Genomic DNA, 14,855 nt, shown 5'->3' on the forward strand with positions numbered 1-14,855 from the left:
CTCAGGAGAAGTGGCAGAGGGTGACTTGTTCTCAAAAAAGCCCATGAAGATTTTTTCCCTTCCAGTCTTTGTCTTGAGTTTTGCTGGACATGTGTTCAGCAACCAGCACAGCAAGACCTTTTACTGCACTGCCACAGCCTGACACTGGGGAATGCAGTCGTACACCAAAGCCAGCAAATATAAAATTAAGAAAAGGGTTTAAAAAAAAGCTACGTAGGAAACAAAGCTTCCAGATCTTGTATAACCCCTCTTGTCTGGGCTGGCAGCAGCATGTGAGCTTTGGGTCCTCTGACTACCATTTTTAAGGCATAGGAGGAAAAGGTGCATTACAAAATCATAATGAACTAGTGACCCTTTCTTTAGGAAGGCTTAGCAAGGCTTTGGAGCCTGGGAAGGGATGGCCATTTTGCTATGGGGATGTTTTGCTTTTCCTATGCACATGTCCCCCAGTTTAGCTGTATCACAAACCTTTGGAGAAATCTCATTTAGCACACAGTCGGTAGCAGGGTCAGTAATAGTTTTGCATCTCCCATCTACACTGGCCAAGGCTGGGAGGCAGGTTCCCTTGGGTGCTCCAGGGCCCTTTCCCAAGTACGGAGCAGGAGAGCTGGGCTGCAGCAAAGCAGAGGCCATGGGAAGGGGTCTAAGACAGAGATCCCAAAGCTTGTGAGGAGTTGGGCAGCTGGGAAATTGCTTGGCTAAGGGAGCTGTGGTTGGGGTGGGAACAGTACCGGTGTTGTTTGGTGAGACCCACAGCTTCCTTGGCAGAGGTCTGTGAAGTTTCCAGCCCTGCTAATAAACCACATGGGCGTGATTATAATGACAAAGGAAATAATTACTTCATTGCATTTTCTTCTTAAGAAACTCATCTCTCATCACACCCCAGTGCCTGTGAGCAGAGCAGCGAGGAGTTTGTAAGTCCAGAGCGTGGGAGTGAATGCAGAGTGCCAGAGCACAGGTCGTCTGCGCCGGTTGCGAGTGCAGGAGAGCTACAGCAGCCAGGGCTCGATCTCCGCAGGTTGAACAAGATCATTCATAGGGCAAAAACCTGTGAGCCAAATCCTGCCTGGTGCTAAGGCAGCTCTTCGTCATGTGGGTCATCCTAAATCACCCTCAAGCTAGGCAACTGCTTATGAAGACGTGCTGAGCACCCAGAATCAGCAGGTTTTGACCACGAACACCATTATTAAGCCCTTAGTGGGACAGCAATTTCCGAGAGCTGATCTAAGTCTGGCCACGGTATAAGCAATGCCTTTATTTAGTATGTGTCTATCTCAGCCCGCCGTTAGAAGTTAAAATTGTTCCTTACTGATGGGAAACAAAACACAGCGTTGAAAAAAATATGTCTTGGTGATGGGCTTTGTTTTGCATTTCTTTGTGACAGAAGTGATTAAACTGCTAAATCACAGCTGCTTTTCTCATAAAAAAGACAAAGCATCTTTAGATCCCTACATCATTTCAAGAGTTGCAGAAAGCTATAGGTAAATGGGAGTGATTTGATCTATCTTGGTTTTATCGCTCTATCTCCTACACCCACAGGCTCCCAAGCAGGGTGTATTTGCTGTCTCATGGCCTAATAGCTTCCTGTGTTACTCATAACTTAAAACACAGAGAAAGAGATAAGGGATTTGGTTTGGTTTGTTTCCTTTAAGAAGAAATGAACATTAATAAATATCTCATTACCAGAAAGTGTCATAGTGAAAGTACAGAGCTTTCTCCTGTTCCACAGTTGGCTCTTTAATTTTCGCCGTGGTTAAAGAGCAACATGAAAGCCCTGAAAAATGATCCCAGTCACACTCAGCTGAGTTTTCAATAACTGCTGGATCAGATAGGGCTGAGCACCTATCGCGGGAGATGATCGGACAGAGGCAGCAAACTGCTGCTGCCTTTGCTTGGCAAAAATTATTCCCCGATAATGTCCACTGAAAGGGTGAAAATTTGTCCTTGCAGCACCCATGATCTCTGGTATTTCAGAATATACCACGGTTGGCTGTGGGGAGCCCTGCTCCTGCTGTGAGCCACTTCCCACGGCATCTCCTGTCGCAACTGTTGCTTCTCTGGTCTTGCTCCAGAGACAACTGCTGACGAGGGTCTCCTCCACCAACCTCCTTTCAAGGAGAGATGGATGTTGATGTCCCAAAAGCATGAGCTGGCCATGGAGGTTGCCAAAGGATCTGCTGCACTGGAAGGCACTTGTGGCAGCTGTCAGTCTGGTCTCTAATCTTCTGGCCATCAGGCTTCATTCATGGTTGTCTCCCAGGTGGGAGTGAAGATGTCTCTACTGTGAAGGATGGCTGAAAAGGGCACTGAGAAGAGCTGCCCAGAAATGAAGCTGAGGGAGGCAGAAAAAAGAGGGGACCACCACGCTTGGGGTGGGAGGGAGCAGTGCAGAGGGTGGGAGAGAAACAGTGAGTCAGGACTGTCCCCAGGCAGGGGATATACAACACCCCCAGCAAGGAAACTGTCTGCTGTTCTGGCTTCATCTGCACTTGGGCTGTAAGTCTCTTTTCCTGGAGTGGAGAATGGGAGTCATTGCCAAAATCACCCCACGGAGCCTCAAAAGGTGACATAAGCCAAAGAGGCAACACAGGCAGTCCTGGATAAACCCCAACAAATCCACTGCTGATTGGAAAAAGCCAGTGGCAGAGAGATGCCAGAGAACATTGGCATCCACGCTCAGTTCCCCATCAAGGAAGGGCGATATCAAACCCAACAAGCAGTTCCCTGCTGGGCACTGGTGATGGGGGTGATTTGATGCCTGGGTTTGGATGGCAAATACTCTTGGGCAAACTGTGTTCTCCAGCAAATGAGAACAGGAGAAGCAAATAAGCAGTGTGCTGCTCATGTTTTGAAAGGTCCAGATATGGGAGTCAAGAGCTCTCAGGAGAACACCAACTATGTATGTATAAAACACATGGCCAGGAGTGGAGAGGAAACTTGAAAAATGAGCGAGTGAACAAGAAAGGGGCAGAAAGCAGAGAAAGGTCCACCTCCTAAAATCTCTAGAAAGGAAAGATCTCATGGCTTCTAGGCCAATCTCCTGACACATGACTCTGGATTTTAGAACACGTGGGGTTGGCAATACTGTGGATTATTTGTTATAAATGATTTACAAGACCCTTCAGAGGGAAATAAATTTCACAGGACAGTGCCTCCAGGGAAAATAGTACGTATGTGGATGGGTGATTCATCATTCTGCTTTAAGCCCATAAGCTCAGCTGACATCAAAGTATACCTGATAATCTCTTATCTAAATAATTTCGTCTTGAAATCCTCCATCTGTGCAGCTTTGTGCTGTTGATGTGAGGATAAACTCTTGGGCCAGAACTTCTGCTGGGGAAACTGGTCTTGTAATGGCACAGCCAAGATGGATAGCTGCTGAGTCCTCTCCAGAAGACCCCACACCTTGTTAGGCTACGTGCAAGGTGCAATGGTGACAGATAGCCGCAGAGAGGTGGTGGAGGGTGGGGGCGGAGGCCTGCTCTGCATTTTTTGGAAATCTAGGTCCCTTTAAAGCTTCTGAGGATGACCTGCCTGGTCGTGTCTTGGCTCATGATCTGTACTAGAGGAAAGCTAAGAGCTTTCTGCAGAGCTTGTGTCTAGCTTGGCCAACAAGGAGTTTTCCCCATGCTTCAAGAGACAGCAATTGTCTTCATCCTGAGTCATTTCACCAGATTTCTCCAAATCTTTTCTTTGCTACTGTTAGCCTGGACCATCTTCATTAGGCAACCTTGGATGAGTTCAGACTGAAGGTCTGGGCTTCCCAGTCGTCTTCCACTGATGATGCTGAAAACATAGAAAACCCACTCCAGCATTCAGTAGTCTCCCCCAAATGCTTTTTTTTTGCCTTCCTCTCAGCATCCTCTTTTTTCTGCTGTTGCAGACACAGGGGTTTCTCCATCATGGGGCTCCAGGGGCTGTGTTTTTGTGGGGGATGCTGACCACTTGTAGGTTGTCATTATTGTGTGCTGTGTGTTGGGGCAGCTTCAACTGTGATGGGAGTAGAGCTTGGAGAGGCTGTCATGGCTCTGGACATGGGCCCTTCGGGGGTCCTTCAGCACTCTCCCACCATGTATGTTTTCAGTTGTGCTGCAAACCAGGGACACTTGCAGGGGAAAGTAAAAGATGCTTCTTTTCCTCTGGCCAACCTGCTGCTGTGGTCTGTGGATGGCCGGCTGGGACCTGATTTGGCAGGGTGACGTGATGCTTGTGCTACTGAGTTCAAGAAATTAGTCACTAATTATAGCAGCCGCCCACAGTGTCCCCAATAATGTAATATCTGAGAAGGTCATGAACCCCGTGAATCACCTATGAATCCACATGTAACTCCGGTAAAATAACAGGAAATATAGGCATAATGAGACATCACCCCATTGATGATTATGCCGATAGTATGTACTGTGCTTGTTCCTTTACCATGGAAACAGGTATGGATAGGACCCAGAAGGGGAGATGCTCTGCAGCTGCCTCTCTCTTGAATTCAGGCTGCAAGTTTGCCTCCTTGCCTGGCTTGCGAGGTTAAACAGAACCCCACAGCTCACACCCAACTGGACCTCCACTAGCCCTGAGCGGCGGAGAGGACAGCTGTAGAAAACTTCCATCCAGCCCTGATTATTCCTTCCCATAGCCATGGTCAGCCCGGAGAGGTGGAGGTGTGTAGCCGGACTCTGCATCCTGGCAAATGCATGGAGCCCCATCCCTCTGGTTCACATGTGGGATGAGCAGGGATCCATCCAACATGGACAAGCTCCTGGCTGGAGAAGGTGGGGAGCAGCTTCCCACGGTGCCGGTGGCCAGGTCCCCTTCCCATCATGGCTTGCTACTGCTGACACAGTTTCTGTGCTGGCGTAGCGTGGGGCAGCAGGGCACGGCTGCCGGTAAGCAGCCTCTCAGATGTGGTTATTTTGTTTTTCTCCCATCTTCTCCACAGGGGAAAGCTGCGAGCAGAGCTTGCCACCAGTAGTTTTGATGTGTCAGGAGAAAGGGGCTCACAGCCCAGGGCGCACATCCAAGTATCTGCATGGCATGGAAGGCAGCAGGGATGGGTCTTCCTCTTCCACCCAACAGCTGTCCTGCAGGTGGTGGGCACAAAAGCCGTGCCTGGCCCTGTTTTGGGAAGGCTCCTCTGCCCACCAGCATCTGTGATGTTCCCCCTGTGCTACCTTGTGAGCCCCACTGCCCGCACAAGTGAAGCTGCTTGGCTACCTGACTCCTCTTCATCCCTGCCAGGAGCCCCTTGCCCTCTCCCAACTTCTCCCACCTTCTCCTCCTCCTCCTTCTGGCACCCCACAAGCCACTGCCCCCCTCACTTTTCCCCCTCTGACTCCTCAAAGCCCATCTCGATTCCCTCTATCCTCCCTGCCCCTCACTCAACCTGTGTGGCTGCACGAGCATCTCTCCATCAGCATGAAATTCAGCAAACCCAGGGCGTTTTGGAAGGGCTGAAGGGATCTGTGAATCTACTTTGAATATAGCAACATGTTTTGGCTAAAGGGAACAGGAGAACATTTTGAAAATGTCAAAATATTTTGTTTAGGCATTTTTTAAACAAAATGTTTCACTTGGTAGTTGACAAAAAAAAAAAAAGAAAAAAGAAAAAAATCGATTCAAAATCTCCAAAGCAAAACCTTCCCACTTTTGTTTTGAGATGGCACCTCCCTGTGAGAATTCAAACTACAAAGGCACAAGAGCCATTTTCAGTAGTAAATAATGTCCAGGCACCCATGGGAGTTTCGTCAGTGGAAATCAAAATGTTACAAAGGGAGTCAAAACATTTTCTGATTTTATTTTTTTGCCCTATTTCACTTGAGGGGGGGAAAAAAAATCTGTCCTTGCTGGACCCGGATCAAGGACTCTTGTTCATTTTTATGTTGGGTGCTAAGTAGAAATATTTATGAAAACACATGTGACTTGCTAGGGAGCTCAGACCTACTTCTTGTGTTAGAGAGGGAATTAATGTGGGGGTCAGGTCCTCTGCGGTGACCCTCTCTCTCTGCCGCTCTACTTTGGCTTCCTAGCCCGTAGGACGAAGGGCCAGAGAAAATCTCTTTTCTTCATGTCTAAGTTTGCTCCAGCCCATGCTCTGCCATGGAGATCCTGTAGCTTTTTCTCAAATGAGGCTGCAATTTCTTTGTGTTTTTCAGAGCCTTTTTTATTTCCTAATGTACCTGGCTGTCTGGCCCTTGTCCTCCTGGCCTTTTGTCTCCACCAGCTCTCCTTCAACACCACCAGTGGGAGAGAAGCCATGTCGCCCTGACCAATGCTGGCTGCATCGAGTCCCTTCTGAAAAACCTTCAGATGACACACATCCCATTTTTTGTCTGGTTTTCTAAGGCAACGATGTGCTGCAGTCATGCCAACTGCCTATTTGTCTTTCTGCCATCTGTCTGTGAGTCCCCCACAGAGCTTTTAGAGCCGATGACTAATTTCAAGTAAACTTGCCCAAAAACTTCAAGGTGGGAAGTTCCTATGAGCATGGTGACAACCGGGAGTGGGGCTGGGGGGACCAAGTGGGAATGGGCGATCTCGCGGCGTTTTGCCTCTTGACGGCATCTCCAAGGCTTGGGTGGCTCTTCTGGTCCTGCTCACCGTGAACTACCAGATAAAATGTACAGACGAAACAAAACTGTTCAGAGATGAACATTTTTGGTTAAACAAACTCTCCAGGTTCAGTGCAAAGAAACTGCAGAGAAGAGGCCTAGGTAAGCAAGCCAGGCTGGTGAGTTTGTCCTGTCTTCACACCAGAAGGGTCAGGGCTGTGTTTCTGTCCATAGTAACATTTTGCTATTTCACTGTGCGTGTTAAGGGTGGAAATCAGCCAGCCTCAGGGTGTCCCTGGCCAAAACCCCCAGCCCTGAGTGGGTACATGGCTGCGGTGGCTCAGCTTTCTTTTGGAGTGACAAACCAACCCTTCCAGCAAAACCCCCAGCCCTCCTTGCACGGCACCCTTGCGAGGTGGTTGGAAAAAACCCTTTGTGTTGAGGTGAGCAACGTCTGAGTTTTGCTAGGGCATATTTTTGCTGTTAGTATTATAAACATTTTAACCAACATTTAGTAGTCACCAGTTTATAGAGACCCACAGATGGTATGTTGTTTAAGGGTTTTGCAGCAGTTTTGGAAATCACCACCTGATATATTACAGCTTGCCCTTGGACCACCGTGACGCAAGTGTAGTTTTGAGCCTGAAACTCCTAGGCAGGCAGCCCCATCTTTTCTATCTGTCTATATACTTGGTCCTTTGAATTCTTGAACTGTCAGGGCTGTCCAGCAAATCTTCATGATATCCAATGTTTTTCTTAGAGCTGCCGCTCCTGAAGCTGCACTTGTACCAAAAAATCATATACAGTTGGAAAAAAAAAAAAATTCCAGTAGAGCTTGGTGAATGTTTTTGCACAAAGCTCTCAGGTGGTGAAATTTTCAGTTCATCAGCAGTGCAGCTGTTCTGTGAACCAGGACAGTTTGCTAAAGCATCGGAGCCGACACGCACCACAAAGATTCAATTTTTATTCTGCATCACCTTTGTGGCCTGGTGTTTGCAGAGAGAAGTGCAAAGTGATTTGGATAGAGTTTAAAGGTTTGGAAACCAAAAGATGTCTAGAGGAAACCCAAAGGATCCGTAAGTGTGAGAAATGTTAATGTACATGCCTCTAAGCAGCAATCAGAGGTAGACCATATGAAGTTTGCCATCATCATTGATTAATAAGGATAATTAATTGGCACAGTGATAGCCAAATATACTGATGATGTGTGGTTTGAAAGAAATCTTTTAATTTCTTAGGCCTGACGTGTACCACCTTGTCCTTGGTTTGAAGGGTTTGGAGGGACACCAGTGAGGAGCTAAGTGACACCAAGATCTTCCCTGTCACATGGGAAGCTTTCGGAGTGAGGGAATGACGTCTGTGATGGCTGGGAGAGAGGGATTCACTGGGCCAGGGCCAGGGCTTGTCTGCCTGCTCAACATCAACCACATTTATTCCCGCTGGTCATGTCCAGCACCTTGAACTCTCTCTGCAGGCTGGTCCCAACCCTGGCAAGCTTCCTTCAAGAGGAACTGGACCAACTCTTCAAGCTCAGCCGCAACTTTAGCCTCACCATCCCCAAGAAGCTCGTTCACACCCTTAACCCTACACCTGCAGAGTGCCGGGATTTGAGGATTTTTCACTGTCTGCCACTTTTCACATTGAGCTAAAGCAGAGGACAGGGCAAAGCTCTCAGAAAGCACCATCTCAGCGTAACGAGGAGGAGGAGGTGGCCAGGACACTTGTCAATGTGTGCACAATAACAGGAAGAAAAGTGCAAGCACAGCCCTTGCACCGGGGTGGAGGACCGGATACAGTGATGAGAGTAGAGCCTCCCTTGGTTTAGAAATTGCCTGAGGAGTGCTCCTCTCTTCATGCTGAAGGCAAGGAGAGAAAATGTCCAGAGGAAAATTTGGCCCAGAGATGTCCTCAGTTCATGGTTCAGCTGACATAGTCCATGATCATGGGAAATAAGCAGTTGTGCTCAAAGCCTCCATCTTTGCTGCCATGCAAAGCTGATGTTGAGGGTCAAGTGGGTTTTCTTGTGTGAGAACAGCCATACAAATAACTGAGAGGGCCTCAGCGTCTCTGCAGGAATTGAGCAAAACAAGCTTAATGACAAGAAAAAAATGTGTGGAAGAGGTTTTGGGATACAAGGTCAGTGTGAGATGAAGAGGTATGGACTCGGAGATCTTAGCGTGACCCTGTCTCTCTGTGGTTTTGAACAGTAAAGTCCAGCTCAGCAATGGGAGTTCAAGGATGTTTGCCAATTTAGTGCCATGGCAAAAATATTAGAAGATTCTTGGCGATATCTGGAGATATTTAATAGGAGGGAAAAAGAAAGAAGTAAAACCAAGTTCTTGGAAAGCAAAATTTGACATATCTAACCAGAATGTCCCCAAGATCCTGTGATGGGAGGGGGCTCTGAACATTCCCCCCTGTCAGGACCGGACATTTCTTCTTCAAGGAGAAGCAAGTCTGCTGGGCATCCACCACGGGTAGGATCTGCTTTTGGAAAAAGTCAGGGAGAAGAGCGGGGGTGGAAGATGGGAGAGCACTGGGTTCTGCTCCAGGATTGCAGATAGCTGCTGATGCCGCCGGGGCATCTGTTGCTTGACAGTAGGAGGACACCATCTCCAAAGCAGGCCAGGAGCCCCATGGTCTTTCTCTGGGGAATCCTGGTGGCCTGTTCCCCACGTTTGGCTCTCAACATGATCCTTCAACAGCTGTGAAAAGCAAGGGGTGATGGGGAGTTGGCCAGACAGGACCCAGCTTGGAGCGTGGGTCACACCAGGAGCCCTCTTGCTTGGGCTCGTCTCTCTACCTCCTTTTACAGCTCCTTTCACCAGCACCTGCTGCCTGACACCATCGTGGTCGCAGATTTCCCCAGGGTCCTGGAGTTCAGCTCCCACCAATGGCACATCTGTGGCAGCCCCCATCCTGCAGCCCTCTGGTGCACCTTTCCCTTTCCTTTCCTTTCCTTTCCTTTCCTTTCCTTTCCTTTCCTTTCCTTTCCTTTCCTTTCCTTTCCTTTCCTTTCCTTTCCTTTCCTTTCCTTTCCTTTCCTTTCCTTTCCTTTCCTTTCCTTTCCTTTCCTTTCCTTTCCTTTCCTTTCCTTTCCTTTCCTTTCCTTTCCTTTCCTTTCCTTTCCTTTCCTTTCCTTTCCTTTCCTTTCCTTTCCTTTCCTTTCCTTTCCTTTCCTTTCCTTTCCTTTCCTTTCCTTTCCTTTCCTTTCCTTTCCTTTCCTTTCCTTTCCTTTCCTTTCCTTTCCTTTCCTTTCCTTTCCTTTCCTTTCCTTTCCTTTCCTTTCCTTTCCTTTCCTTTCCTTTCCTTTCCTTTCCTTTCCTTTCCTTTCCTTTCCTTTCCTTTCCTTTCCTTTCCTTTCCTTTCCTTTCCTTTCCTTTCCTTTCCTTTCCTTTCCTTTCCTTTCCTTTCCTTTCCTTTCCGCTCCTCTCCTCTCCTCTCCGCTCCGCTCCGCTCCTCGTCATGTCCCATCCCGTCCCGTCGCTTTCTCTCTCATCCTGAAGTCAGTAAATACTTCCTTATCCCACTGCTATTTGTGCCTATAGCTTAGATAAGATGACATGTTTGATTAGGCTCCTAAAGCTGCAGTGATTCCTTGGTTCATGAGTGGCTTTTTTTCTCTCTGCAGGTAGCTGCCCTATGTAAAGCTGCCTATGGATCACATATCATAAATGCACTTGTGCCTGCAGCAGCCTGGCGGAGGAGGAGAGGAGGGAGATGTACGGACCAGCAGGGTTTTTGGGGCTGCCTGTGGCCATTCCCCCCTCTCTCCAGAGACGATGGGGTCCAAGTTTCTGCCCTGCTGCCCCGCAGAGCTGGCCCCTCCATCCTGCAGCCCCGGCAGCTCTGGGTGGACTCTGCCAGGAGACCCATCCTAGCTGGAGACTTCCCAGTGCAGTTAACTGGGGCTGGTCAGATGGGTGCTGAAGCTGGCAGCTGCCTCATGAGAAGGCAGAAGGTGGCCAAAAGCGTATTTGCAAATGTGGCACATTTATTATTCACTAGCATCAGGAAAGGAAGGGGAGTAAAGGGTCCGATCCACTCGGGAGGGAGGCATCCTTCGGGATCTGAGCGGGAGGGAAGGAGCTAACGAAGGAACGCAGCAGGGCTTGTGCCCGGCCTCCGTGCAGAGCAGAGGGCAGTGCTGGGGGGCTCTGCCCTTGGCCCAGCTCTCCAGGAGGTCCTGGGTCCTGGCCCTGGCCGTGAAATACCCAAAAGGATCATCTCCATGAACAAATCCAACTCACCTCAGTGCTGGTTGCCTGAGCAGAGAGCTCTTGGGAGGTTGGACTGGAAGACCTTCAGCAGTCCCTTCCAACCCAAATTGTCCTCTCAGCCTATGAGATAGGGCTCAGTCAGCTGTTGGGCCATCAGACTCCCCAGGGCTGTATCTTAAGAGTTTCCTTCTCTTCAAAGCTGCCAGTGAACCAAGCAAAACTACTCATGTTGGAAAGTCTCCTTATTTTGGTAGAAATAAGCCCAGGCCTTTGATTTTCACTTGGAAAGGTCATTTGCTCTTCAGCCTCAGCAGAGCTCTCCCTTTCGGGGTCTGCCAGGTCACAGCACTGCTCCCATCACAGTCAGATACCTCTGATGGAGCAAATGTTCCCAGCTGTCATCTGTGCCCAAACCAACTTTCTCTGTCCTGAATTTTCAAAGAAAAGCTGTTTTTTCAGCTGGAAATCTCAAGCCAAATTTTTTTCCTATTTTGACAGTCATCTTTCCACATTTCAGCCAAAAATTGGCCCATCTGTACCCAATAGGAGCAATGAGTGAAGACGTAGGCTTCCCCAAAGCATCACCAGGCCCCAGAGCTCAGCTGGTTTTTAATTACACTGCTCAGCATCACTTCACAGAGAGCTGCCTTGTTTCTGCCAGAAAGAAGCAACAAGGAAACTCATGCACTTCAAGTGATGAGAGAGACATCACATGGGAGGGTGCACTGGGGATGACTAAGTATGACATCCATAGAATAGCAGGTCATATCTATGTGTGTATATATAAGTGAACAAAAAGAGTTGGACTAGATGACCTCTAAAGGTCCCTTCTAGCCCAAATGATTCTATGAGTCTGTGTGTGTGTATATATATATGGGCATTACCTATATCATTTGTGCTGTTGCCCATTCCTGTAACAGCTCCAGAGTTAGTACCACAAAGGATTTGTCTGTGCACCACTAGAGGCCAGTGCGCACCTTGAATAAAGAGGCCGATGCGCTAATTAATAACCGCCTGTTGGGAGGACAATGTTTCTTGTGGGATGAGGTCTTGTTGCACAGGGGATGCTGGCCAGGTCAGGGGAGGTGGCTACCCACCGCTGGCAGCCCAAAGGGATGGGTAAACCCTTCCAGCTGTGGGCCCTGTGTAATTCTGGCAGCTTCTTGGAAAATCCTGCTGCGCTGTGATGGCTTGAGCATGAACCTGCTGGGTGTCCAGGGTGTAATGCAGCCGTAGGGTCCTCTTCTCCAGCCCTGTGCAGCCAGGCAGTCACATCCACCGGGAGCCAGCCCTGTCCTCGCCACTCTTCAGGGACCGCTGGGACACAGTGGTGGCAGAGCAGGTCCCACAGCTTCCCCTCCCCATGCCACTGCCGCCCAGACACCAGACTGGTGCAGCAGCAGGGCTTCAGGTTGGAGATGGGCAAATAATCGTCTGCCTGCTTCTCTGGCTGAGCTGCCACGGCGAGTTTTGGATGGCCCTGAAAAGTAAAATCAATTTCTGAGAAAAAATGGAAGACCATTGCAACGCTTCGTTTAACTAAAGATGGAGTGTTTCATGTTGTTTCGCAGAAGTTTTCAGCTCGCTGTTGGCAGTAGCAGCAGCAAATTGAGACGCGTTTCTCTGTACGAGATCATTTCGACACGATAACAGCAGAACCTTTCTTTAGTGAATGTCAAAATGAAACATGCAGCCTTTTAAAATCTGTTCTGAAATGGGTACATTTTAGCTCAAATTATTTGCCAGCCCCAGATCCATTGAGCATACCTCTTTAGCAATGGGAGATGAGGGGAGAGATGGGGGTCAAACCGGGGAGGGTGGCACTGGGGTGGGAAGCAGGGCTGGAAGGGCAGCGAGGAGGAGTGCTTTGCTGTAAGAGCTCCTCAATAATGCAGCTGTAGTTTAGGAACTCTTCATTTACAGTTGATGTTTTTTAAAACCTTGTTTCTTGCTTGGCTGCTGTTATATTTGGGAGATGGAGAATGAGACCAGAGTGTTGCTCCTGTGTGTAACAACTTCTCTCCTTTGGCAAGTCTGGGGAAACAGTGAGGTTCAGGAGTACGACTTTGTGTCCTGTTAGAAGCTCAAACCCAAATACTCAGTCCTAAGTCCTTTTTTTTTTTTTTTCCCTATGCAGCAGAAATGAAGACAAGAAATGAAAGCAAGGTGATATTTTTCGCAGAATCCTTCCAGAATATTTTCTTTCTGCCTTTTAGGAATGTACTTGCCCTCCTGTTGACAGGCTGGAAGAGCTGAGATTTACCTCAACATGACCTGAAACAGGTTAAGAACCCAGGAATGACCCCGTGGGTTGAGACTGAGGGTCCATCCCAGTGGCCACAGGCAGATACTTAAAAAGCAAGAATGGGGCAAGTGTATGTGATATCCCATATCAACTATCCATCTGTTTTCAGATCAGGGGATTCTCCCGCTTACTTAAAATGAACATTTTCTCTTGCCCCATGCTCCAGGGCAGCTACTGGCAGAGAAAACCAGGGATTTGATATAGCCCAGTGCCAGCACACCTCGGTCAGGATCGCCCTGAGTGACCCAGAGTCAGAGGAACTGCCAAAAAAACAGAAGAAAAGCACTCAGGAGGGCTGTCTCCTTGGGGTCCCTGGGAGGGAGACCTCCCCTCTCTGTGTCTCTGGAGCACTCACAGCCATTGCCAGAGATGTGGCAGGCTCCGAACTGGCTGAAACTAGGTTTTGTTGAAGTCTGATTTTGGTTGGAATAGGACAACCCCCGTGCCTGGCTGGAGGTTGCTGCTGCCTGCAGCTTTGCCGGTCGGAGATCTTGTGGGAGCAGATGGTTTGTTTAACCCGGGACACTTCAGCTGGGAAATGTCAGGCTGAATGAACTGCCGTTTCCTGCGGGACTTCGCTCCCCGTGGCTCTGCTCCAGTCCGGCAAGAGGAGGGTGAAGGAGGGAGGAAAGGTGATGCCCTGTGCTCTAGGCAGATCGCAGGGCACGGCACGGCCATCCCGGCATCCCCACGGCTGGGGGGCAGCATCCTCCCGTTGCTTTCTGGAACGGGGTGCAGAACTGCCCTGCCAGGATGGCTGCATCTCTCAAGGAAGCTTTGCTTGCAGGGCTCCTTGTGTGGACCAGCCCAACTTTAGTGGAGATCCACTGGGTCCCAGGGAGATCTGCAGATCTGCCGCTCTGGCATACACCATCTGAGGGCATCACTCTGTCAGCCTCAGCTGGCATCCTCCCGTTGCTTTCTGGAACGGGGTGCAGAACTGCCCTGCCAGGATGGCTGCATCTCTCAAGGAAGCTTTGCTTGCAGGGCTCCTTGTGTGGACCAGCCCAACTTTAGTGGAGATCCACTGGGTCCCAGGGAGATCTGCAGATCTGCCGCTCTGGCATACACCATCTGAGGGCATCACTCTGTCAGCCTCAGCTGGCACAGGCTGCTGGACTGCCCTTGTCACCCCGCTCTTCTCCTGGTGCAAAATTGTCTGTATCTGGCAGTAGGGCAGGAACCCGAGGAGCATGTGGAGGATGCTTGTCTCACCTTACTCAATGTCCATCCTCTTACAGAACCTGCCATGGCGATGCTACTGTGAGCAAGGAGCTCCTGATCATCACATGGATGGAGCACAGAGCTGCGTTACCACAGGAGAACCAGCATGGCAATTGCCTCTTCTTCCTCCTCCATGGGGAAAGATGCCCCATGGCATCATGTGGGATTTGCAAACCACCACGCTCCCGGTGATCCCTCCAGCCTGGGAGCACTGGAGCCTGGGGCCAGCACAGGAGCCCAATGGAGCTGTAACCCCATCTTGCTTTTTACAAAAAATCCACATGAACAAAAGCCTCCCAAGGGAGGACTCAGGGCCACCACGTCATGGCCAAAACAAGCAGGGAGCAGCCCTGAGAAGAAACAACATTATTAGACCCACCTCATTTCCCCCCTGAGTCCCAAAGCACAGGTTGTTGCTGAGAACGGTCTGATGGAGGGTCCCGGGGGCTGCGTCCCGGAGACACACGTGTCCCAGCAATGTTTCACGGGCAGCTCTGCTCCGGTCGCCTACCCACATCCAGGGCTGTGCCAATGCTGCAGGCAGGAGCTGGGCCCAGCTGGGTGACT

Source organism: Cariama cristata, unplaced genomic scaffold (genome assembly GCF_000690535.1).
Source record: "Cariama cristata isolate BGI_N322 unplaced genomic scaffold, ASM69053v1 scaffold18251, whole genome shotgun sequence".
Classification (NCBI taxonomy): domain Eukaryota; kingdom Metazoa; phylum Chordata; class Aves; order Cariamiformes; family Cariamidae; genus Cariama; species Cariama cristata.